Consider the following 9,176-nt stretch of genomic DNA (forward strand, 5'->3'; position numbering starts at 1 on the left):
GGCCTGCCCCGGACGGGCGAGGGCACCGCCGGTGCCAGAAAGCCTGTTGCGCGCGTGCGTCCGCGCCCAAAGGAGCGGCAGCGGAGGAGAAGGAGGAGGAGGTGGAGGGTTGTCAGCCGGGCTGTCGGAGAGGGCGAGCCGGAGGAGCCATCCTCGTAGGAGCGGGCAGGGAAGTGGCGGCGGCGGCGGCGGCAGCAGGGCGCGCAACAAACCCAGTGGGCGCCGCCGCGCGCAGGGGCGGCTCTAAGGAACGGGCAGCCGGAGGGGTGCTAACTCGGCGAGGGGAAGGTGCCATCTAGCGTCGGCCCGCAGATCGCCACCGGCTGGGGCGGTGCCGAGGGTGGGGGGCGGAAAGGCACGAGCCTCGGAGGTGCCCACCCCTTAGAGATGGGCGGGGGAAGGGAATCTCCTCTGTGGGTTAATGACGCCTGTTTACCTGGGGAGGTAAATTGCATTGCTGCCATGGCGATGGTGGTGGTGGTGGCGACCGCTGTCATTCTTTCCGGGGCTTGGACTCTTGATTATATGCGACCTTTTTTTTTTTTTTTTTTTTTTTGCGTGGGCAGGTTGTCTTAATCTAGTTTTTCTTCTTTTTCTACTTCATTGAAAAATGAAAAATGAAAATAAAAATGGCAAGTGCGCCGAGTAAGATGAGACACGAAAGAAGAAGCAATCTAGTTGTTGGTGGTTTTTTTTTTAAAGAGACTTGCTTTTTTAAATGCTGGTTTTAATGTATTTATTTCATAGGAGCCAAGTCCTAGGGTCCGAGGTCTTTTCAGCCCCTTAATAAAATATTAGAGGGGGCCGAGACACCCCTCCCCCAAGTTGATGACCACTGGCATTCAATATGGTGTGTGTGTTGTGATTGATTATGTGGGTGGTGCTTACCTCCCCCCCCCCAATATTTTATTCAAGTTAGCACCCTGTGTTTGTTTGCTTGCTTAAATAATGTAAGTTGCATTGGATTCCTGTGGCCCCTAAGAAAGCGACTGATACATTTAATATTGCAAATAAATATCATATTGTAATCTTATCTTGTGAACTGCCCTGACATCTACGAGTATAGGGCGTATACACATTTAATAAAAAAATAAAAATGAATAACAATAGTAGTGGAATTCTGCTCAGAGTAAACCTGTTGGAACGAATGACCCTAAGTTAGTTTAGGCTATTCACATCAATGGGTGAATATGAATTAATTCACCCATTTTTATTAATTAATCAGTCAATTAATTAATCAATCAATCACATTTGTAGCCCAACTTTTTCTTCCAAAGGGGCGCAATGTGTCCAACATATTTCTACCCCTCCCCAGTTAATCCCCACAACAACAACCCTAGGAGGTAGGTTAGGCAGTGGCTGGCTGAATGTCACCCAATGAGCTTCAGTGTCAGGTGGGGATTTGAACCCAGATCCCAGTCATTTGGATGGGTTTGCTCTTCTGATTATGATGATTTCGTTTCTATACCGCTTTATATTTTAAAGAAAATCTCAAAGCGGTTTACTGCATATTAAACATCAACAAAACAATGCAGAATCAAACATTTCTGAAGAAAGTCAAATATAAAGTACACAGTCAAAGCAACACAATTGACAGGAAACCAAAATACCATCTCAAAGATTTCAGAATAAAACATTACAAAGGAGGTCAAATAATGAAAACATATTTAACACAAAAAAAGTTAACAAAAACAAAATCTTAAAGATTTCAAAAGAAAGCATTGCTAAGTGAAGTCAAATATAAAATGCACATTTAAAACAGCATAATTAACAAGAAAATAAAATATTTTAAGCATGACACGGCTGTTTGGCAGGCACAAAAAGATGGGGCAAAAGAATCCAATAATTAGCATTGGATACATGGAGGGACACGGGTGGCGCTGTGGGTTAAACCACAGAGCCTAGAATTTGCTGATCAGAAGGTCGGTGACGACAGGGTGAGCTCCCGTTGCTTGGTCCCTGCTCCTGCCAACCTAGCAGTTCGAAAGCACGTCAAAGTGCAAGTAGATAAATAGGTGGGAAGGTAAACGGCGTTTCCATGCGCTGCTCTGGTTCACCAGAAGTGGCTTAGTCATGCTGGCCACATAACCCGGAAGCTGTACGCCGGCTCCCTCGGCCAATAAAGTGAGATGAGGGCCACAACCCCAGAGTCGCCGCGACTGGCCCTAATGGTCAGGGGTCCCTTTCCTTTTACATGGAGAAAGCACACTTGGCTCCTGGGTCCATCATTACCACTTGAGGCCCAGGTGGACGTCGTGGGTAGGAGAGATGATTTCCAGCTCAGCCTGGTTTGGCAGCTTCAGCCTCCTTTGGGACAGAAAGGACTTGGCCCCCATCCCCTATGCTTTCGTATAAAGTTCATATTGGCTTGTTTCAGTGCCCTCAAAGACAACTGGGAACCATCAACTGGTCCAAAACACAGTGGCCAGACCGGGGCTGCCTTTGTAAGTCATATAGCCCTAGTCTCAAATAGCTGCATCGGCTGCCAGTTCATTTGTGGGCCTAATTAAAGGGGATCTAAAATCCAGTATTAAAAACAGATTAAACGGACTGCAGCCACAGGAATAGGGCGGGCCCTGAAAACACACATCTCAGGTGTCAAAGGCCAGCTTTGTCTTCAGCACTGGGGGAAGCTGCACAGTGAAGGGGCCAGACGCACCTCTTTGGGGAAGGAGTTCCCAACTTAGGGACTGCCACAGGTAAGTCCTCTCCTGAGGCCTTCCAACAAACTTCAGAGGGTAGCAAACCCTCCCAGGCAGCTCTGTCTTTCTTTCTTTTTTCCAATTTTTAAAATTAATTTTCCAAAAAGTTTTTTAAACAAACAAACAAACATAAATCTTCACCGTATTAATTCAAACTTAATTACATTGTTAAGTGACTTTCTCGTGTCTCCCTGGTTGAATTTCAATGTATATCATTTTAACAGTTTTTCCAATCCTAAATTATTTTTTTAAAATTAACTTAATCACTTAACATCTTTCTTTCTTTGCGGTTCGACATTAAACATATTAATTCATCACGTTACAAATTTAAATCCTAAGCCTATCTGGTATTTGCAAGCTTTTCCACTTAATTTAACTTAACATATTTAACTAAATAGTCTTTAAATTTCATCCGTTCTTCCTGGTACTACTCCTCCTCCTGGTCGCAGACTCTTTCAGTCAGATCGGCTAGCTCCAAAAAATCCATCATCTTCATCTGCCAGTCTTCCACCGTTGGTATTTCTTGTGTTTTCCAGTTCTTAGCTAATAAAATTCGAGCAGCAATTGTGGCATACAAAAATAATTTAACATCTTTCTTGAGCCATTCCAAACTTAGTATTCCAAGAAGAAAGGCCTCTGGTTTCTTAATAAATATATATTTCAACATTTCCCCCCATTAATTATAAATCTTCTCCCAGAAGTCTTTCACCTTGGGGCAAGTCCACTACATATGATAGAAAGTACCCTCTTCTTCTTTACATTTCCAGCATAGATTATCACTGTTATGGTAAATTTTTGCTAGTTTTACAGGTGTCAAATACCATCTATACATCATTTTCATCATATTTTCCTTTAACACTATACATGCAGTGAACTTGACCCCTTCCTTCCACAGTCTTTCCCAATCTTCAAACATTATGTTGTGGCCCACATCTCTTGCCCAAGAGGCGGTCTTTCAGCTATAGGTTTTGTGGACTGGTGCCACAATCAAATGCATGAAGTGACTTTCAGAAACCAATTATCCTTAGCTGGCTGACATCATATATGCCTGCATGGTTTAATGGCATGCCATCCCTGAGCTGTCTGGCAGCGCTAACTGAACCATCATTATTGTTTGAGGTACATGTTGCCTCCGTTGTTTATTACTAAAATTTGTATCTCACATTTTATCCAGGGAGCTCAAGGTACCATATATTTTGCCCCCTCTCCCTCCCCATTTATCCTTACAGCAACCCTGTGAGGTAGGTTAGGCTGCAAGACAGTGATTGACTCAAGGTCGTGCCTGGGAGGAGATTTGAACCCTGATCTCCCAGGTCTTAGTCTGACACACTAACCACTACACCCCACTGCCTCTCCTTGGCATGGATCATCCATTACCACCTTAGGCTGCTGTGGCCTCAGTAATCCTACTTGTAGGCAAAGGATCCCTGGACGGTTAAGTCCAGTCATCAAAGATAACTATGGGGTTGCGTCGCTCATCTCACTTTCAGGCTGAGGGAGCCGGCGTTTGTCCACAGACAGCTTTCCGGGTCATGTGGCCAGCATGACTTAACCACTTCTGGTGCAACGGGACACTGTGACGGAAGCCAGAGCGCACGGAAACCCCGTTTGCCTTCCCGCCGGAGCGGTACCTATTTATCTACTCACACTGGCGTGCTTTTGAACGGCTAGGTTGGCTAAGCTGGGACAGAGCAACAGGTGCTCAGTCCATCGCGGGGATTCGAACCGCCGGCTTTCTGATCGGCAAGCCTAAGAGGCTCAGTGGTTTAGATCACCTGCGTCCATATTCCAACTAGTAGAACTGGCTTGGGCAGGGCCTTGCTGCCGCCCTGCCTGCTGATGAACCTCCAGAATAGACTACTGTAATTTGTTTATATGTGGGGCTGCCTTTAAAGACTGTATGGAAACTGAATTTATGTCACATCCACACTGCACGCTTAAAGTACATGCTTCCTTCCCTCACCCAACCCCCGACCACAAAGAATCCCGGAAACTCTCATTTCCCCCTTGCAATGCTATAATTCCCAGCACCTTTAACAAACTACGGTTCCTAGGATTTTGTGTGGGGTAAGCCAGCTGCTTTATTATTATTTTTTATAAAATTTTTATTGGTTTTACAAACTTTTTTTAAAGACAAACAAACACTTAAAAAGACAAACATACACATATAATGTCATAACATATTTTCCTAAACCTCTTTTCTAGGACTTCCCCATACCCCCCCCTTTCTGCATCCCAATGTCCAAAATTTTTAGCAACTCCCAATTGTTACTTTCAATCTCTGTCATCCTAATCCTCTCTGTATTCTAATCTTATATCGCTGTATCCCTTTGTTTCTATAAACCACAACACTTTAGCATTCATTAAGTTTATGATAGTCCTTGAGATAGCTTTTAAATTTTCGCCATTCTTCTTCCACCGTCTCTTTGCGTTGGTCGCGGATTCTGCCTGTCATCTCAGCCAATGTCATATAGTCCATCACTTTCATCTGCCATTCTTCCAGAGTGGGTAGATCTTGTGTCTTCCAATACTTTGCGATGAGTATTCTTGCTGCTGTTGTAGCGTACATAAAGAAAGTTCTATCCCTCTTTGACACCAATTGGCCGACAATGCCCAAGAGAAAGGCCTCTGGTTTTTTAGGAAACGTACATTTAAGTACCTTTTTCATTTCATTATAGATCATTTCCCAGAAAGCCTTAATCTTCGGGCACGTCCACCAAAGGTGATAGAAGGTACCTTCAGTCTCTTTACATTTCCAACATTTATTATCGGGCAGATGATAAATTTTTGCCAGCTTGACTGGGGTCATGTACCACCTATTAAGCCAGCTGCTTTAAATGTATGTGTGGGTGTGACCTTAGTCCAAAATATAGCTGCAGAGCTGTTAACCCCAACTGGGTGCTATGATCACATTATGCTTTTGCTTCGCCAATTGCACCAGCTGCCGATTAATTTTCAGGTTCAAGATGTTGGTTTTTATGCGAGGCTTGAGGGAGGGAGACTGGAGGGGCTGGTTGCCTCCACCATTGCCTGCCTGCCTGCTGAGATCTTCAGCAAAGGCCCTCCTTCAGGTGTCCCCGCCATCTGAAGTGCGGCAAAGAGCTCTGCGTGAAAGGGCCTTCTCAGTGATGACCCCTTGACTATGGAATACTCTCCACAAGGAAGCCCTCCTGATCCCTACCTTGATGTCATTTTAGTAAAGACCTTTCTGCTTTAATGCACTCTATGTTGCTATTATGGGGCTTGGTGTTTGTTTTCAATCTCGTTGAGTCTGACAATTTCTTTGCTGCTCTTTTCTACTGTAGTATTTCCACATTTTATTTTATGGGATTTTTTTTTGTAAAGGGAACCTGCTGAAGGGCCAGCTATGAATTTAATAATACAGTGGTACCTCGGGTTAAGTACTTAATTCATTCCAGAGGTCCATTCTTAACTTGAAACTGTTCTTAACCTGAAGCACCACTTTGGCTAATGGGGCCTCCTGCTGCCGCCACACCACCAGAGCATGATTTCTGTTTTCATCCTGAAGCAAAGTTCTTAATCTGAAGCACTATTTCTGGGATAGCAGAGTCTGTAACCTGAAGTGTATGTAAACGGAAGTGAAATAATTACCTAAATGCAGTAAGTAAATACTTCTCCTCCCTTTACCTCTACCTGCATTTTATTGCCTTTCCCTTGCTTCCTCTCTTTCCAGATTGAAAGCCCTGTTTGTTTGTTTGTTTGCTTGTTTGTTTGTTTGTTTATTGCAGGGGTCAGCAACCTTTTTCAGCTATGGGCCGGTCCACCATCCCTCAGACCTTGTGGGGGCCGGACTATATTTTTTTGGGGGAAATGAACGAATTCCTATGCCCCACAAATAACCCAGAGATGCATTTTAAATAAAAGGACACATTCTACTCATGTAAAAACACGCCGATTCCCAGACTGCCTGTGGGCCGGATTGAGAAGGCCATAGGCGCCGACTCCATGGGGCTTGAGGGGGCTCGAGCCCCCTCAAAAAATTTTTTGGGGGGGCTCAGCCCCCCCAATAATCTCGGGCGGGCGCCCTTCCAGCAGAGCGCCGCCGCCGTCCCCCGCCTCCTCCCCACCTGCTCCTTCGCCAGCCAGCCAGCCGCGCGCCCTAATCGGAGAGCCCCGGCCGTCCCCCGCGAGATTAGGGAATCCCCGGGGGCGGGGGCTCCTGCCTCGCTGCTTCGCAGCACCACCGCCACTGCCAAGGCACTGCCGGAAATCCCGCGAGAACAGGGGAATCCCGACTGGCCACACCTCCCAGCCAGCCAATCGGCTGGCTGGGGGGGCGTGGCTTGCCCTATTTAGGGCCGGAGCCACTTTATTTGCATATTCATGAGCTTATTTATTATTCATGAGCTTTCCCGGGCCCCCCCAATATTTTTTCTAAGTCCGCGTCCCTGGAGAAGGCCCACGGGTCTTAAGGTTGCCTACCCCTGATTTATTGCTTGATTTATTTATCACATTTATATCTCACTTTTCCTTTAAAGAGGAACTTTACATGGTTCTTATTTCATCCTCCCAACAACCTTGTTAAGCAGGATAGGCTGAATGACTAGCTCAAGGTCACCCAGTGAGTTTCATGGCAGAGAGGGGATTTGAACCCTGATCAGCCAGATCCTAGTCTGACACTCTTAACCAGTAGACCACAATCGCTCCCTTGATGCAGTGCCCTGTCATCTCATTGTTTGTAAGGCTCCATGTCCATGGATTATATAATAACCTGGCAAATAGAAGGGGAAGAAATGGAGGCAGTGAGAGATTTTACTTTCTTGAGCTCCATGATCACTGCAGATGGTGACAGCAGTTACGAAATTAAAAGACGCCTGCTTCTTGGGAGAAAAGCAATGACAAACCTAGACAGCATCCTAAAAAGCAGAGGCATCACCTTGCCAACAAAGGTCCGTATAGTTAAAGCTATGGTTTTCCCAGTAGTGATGTATGGGAATGAGAGCTGGACCATAAAGAAGGCTGATCGCCGAAGAATTGATGCTTTTGAATTATGGTGCTGGAGGAGACTCTTGAGAGTCCCATGGACTGCAAGAAGATCAAACCTCTCCATTCTGAAGGAAATCAGCCTTGAGTGCTGTTGAATATTGAGAAGCAAAGCAGCTAGTAAGCTTGATCTTTATTAATCTGTTGCAACAGGGTGCTCCCCTCACACGCAGGAGAGGAAGAGGACCCTGTTGCAACAGATTAATAAAGATCAAGCTTACTAGCTGCTTTGCTTCTCAATATTCTCTGGTTGGCCCCTGTTATTTTCTCCTACCAATAGGCAACCTATGTAAGGACTCTATATGGGCTCTTGGATACCCCATAAGGGAAAAGGGCATATTTTTATTTACAACAGTGCTCACTGGAAGGACAGATCCTGAAGCTGAAGCTCCAATACTTTGGCCACCTCATGAGAAGAGAAGACTCCCTGGAAAAGACCCTGATGTTGGGAAAGATGGAGGGCACAAGGAGAAGGGGACGACAGAGGACGAGATGGTTGGACAGTGTTCTCGAAGCTACCAGCATGAGTTTGACCAAACTGCGGGAGGCAGTGGAAGACAGGAGTGCCTGGCGTGCTCTGGTCCAGGGGGTCACAAAGAGTCGGACGCGACTAAATGACTAAACAACAACAACAACAAAGAATTCTGGGTACTGTAGTTTATTAAGAGTTGCTGGAAATTGTAATTCTGTAACACACGTTTACTAGTCTTTAAGGTAGGGGATGGGAGGAACCCTATGCTGCAAGGCTCCAGTTCCCACCATCACTAACCACCGGGCATGTCACCTGGGGCTGATGGAGGTTGAAGATCCGACCATCGTCATCCTCATTTATATCCGGGACTCGAGGCAGCTTACAAAACTTACCACACGCATGCCATAAACCACAAAAAACTGAAAACATACAAAAGAGAATAGTCAAAAAGTAATTGCATTGTAACAGAACTGAAACAATTTTTTTTTAAAAAAAACAGAAAGATGTACAAACAGCACAGAAGTAATAAAAACGGAGGTTGTGCTCGAACACAGCTCAAGCAAAGGCTCGCTCCCGCATGCATACAAGGCACTACGCTTACATGCAATACACTTTGCTGGGGATAGACAAGCCTCCAAAGCAGGGCTGGAAGAATGGCAGATGAAAATGATGGATATTTCGGAGCTAGCCGACCTAACCGGAAGAGTCCGCGACCAGAAGGAGGAGGAGTATCAGGAAGAGTGGATTAAATTTAATGATTACTTAGTTAAATATGTTAAGTTAAATTAACTGAAAACAGCTTGCAGACACTTAATTGGCTTAGGATATTATCTATGTTAAGTGTCGAATTAATATGTTTAATTTCATAATGTGAAGATCTAAGGATGTTAATGTTTAAGTTAAATTTTATAAGAACTGTGATTTGGAAAACCGTTAAAAGGATATGCAATGAAATTCAACCAAGGGGAAGCGAGGAAGTCACGTAACAATGTTAATAA

This window comes from Podarcis bocagei, assembly GCF_964188305.1.
Source record: "Podarcis bocagei genome assembly, chromosome: 16".
In the NCBI taxonomy this organism is placed as follows: Eukaryota; Metazoa; Chordata; class Lepidosauria; order Squamata; family Lacertidae; genus Podarcis; species Podarcis bocagei.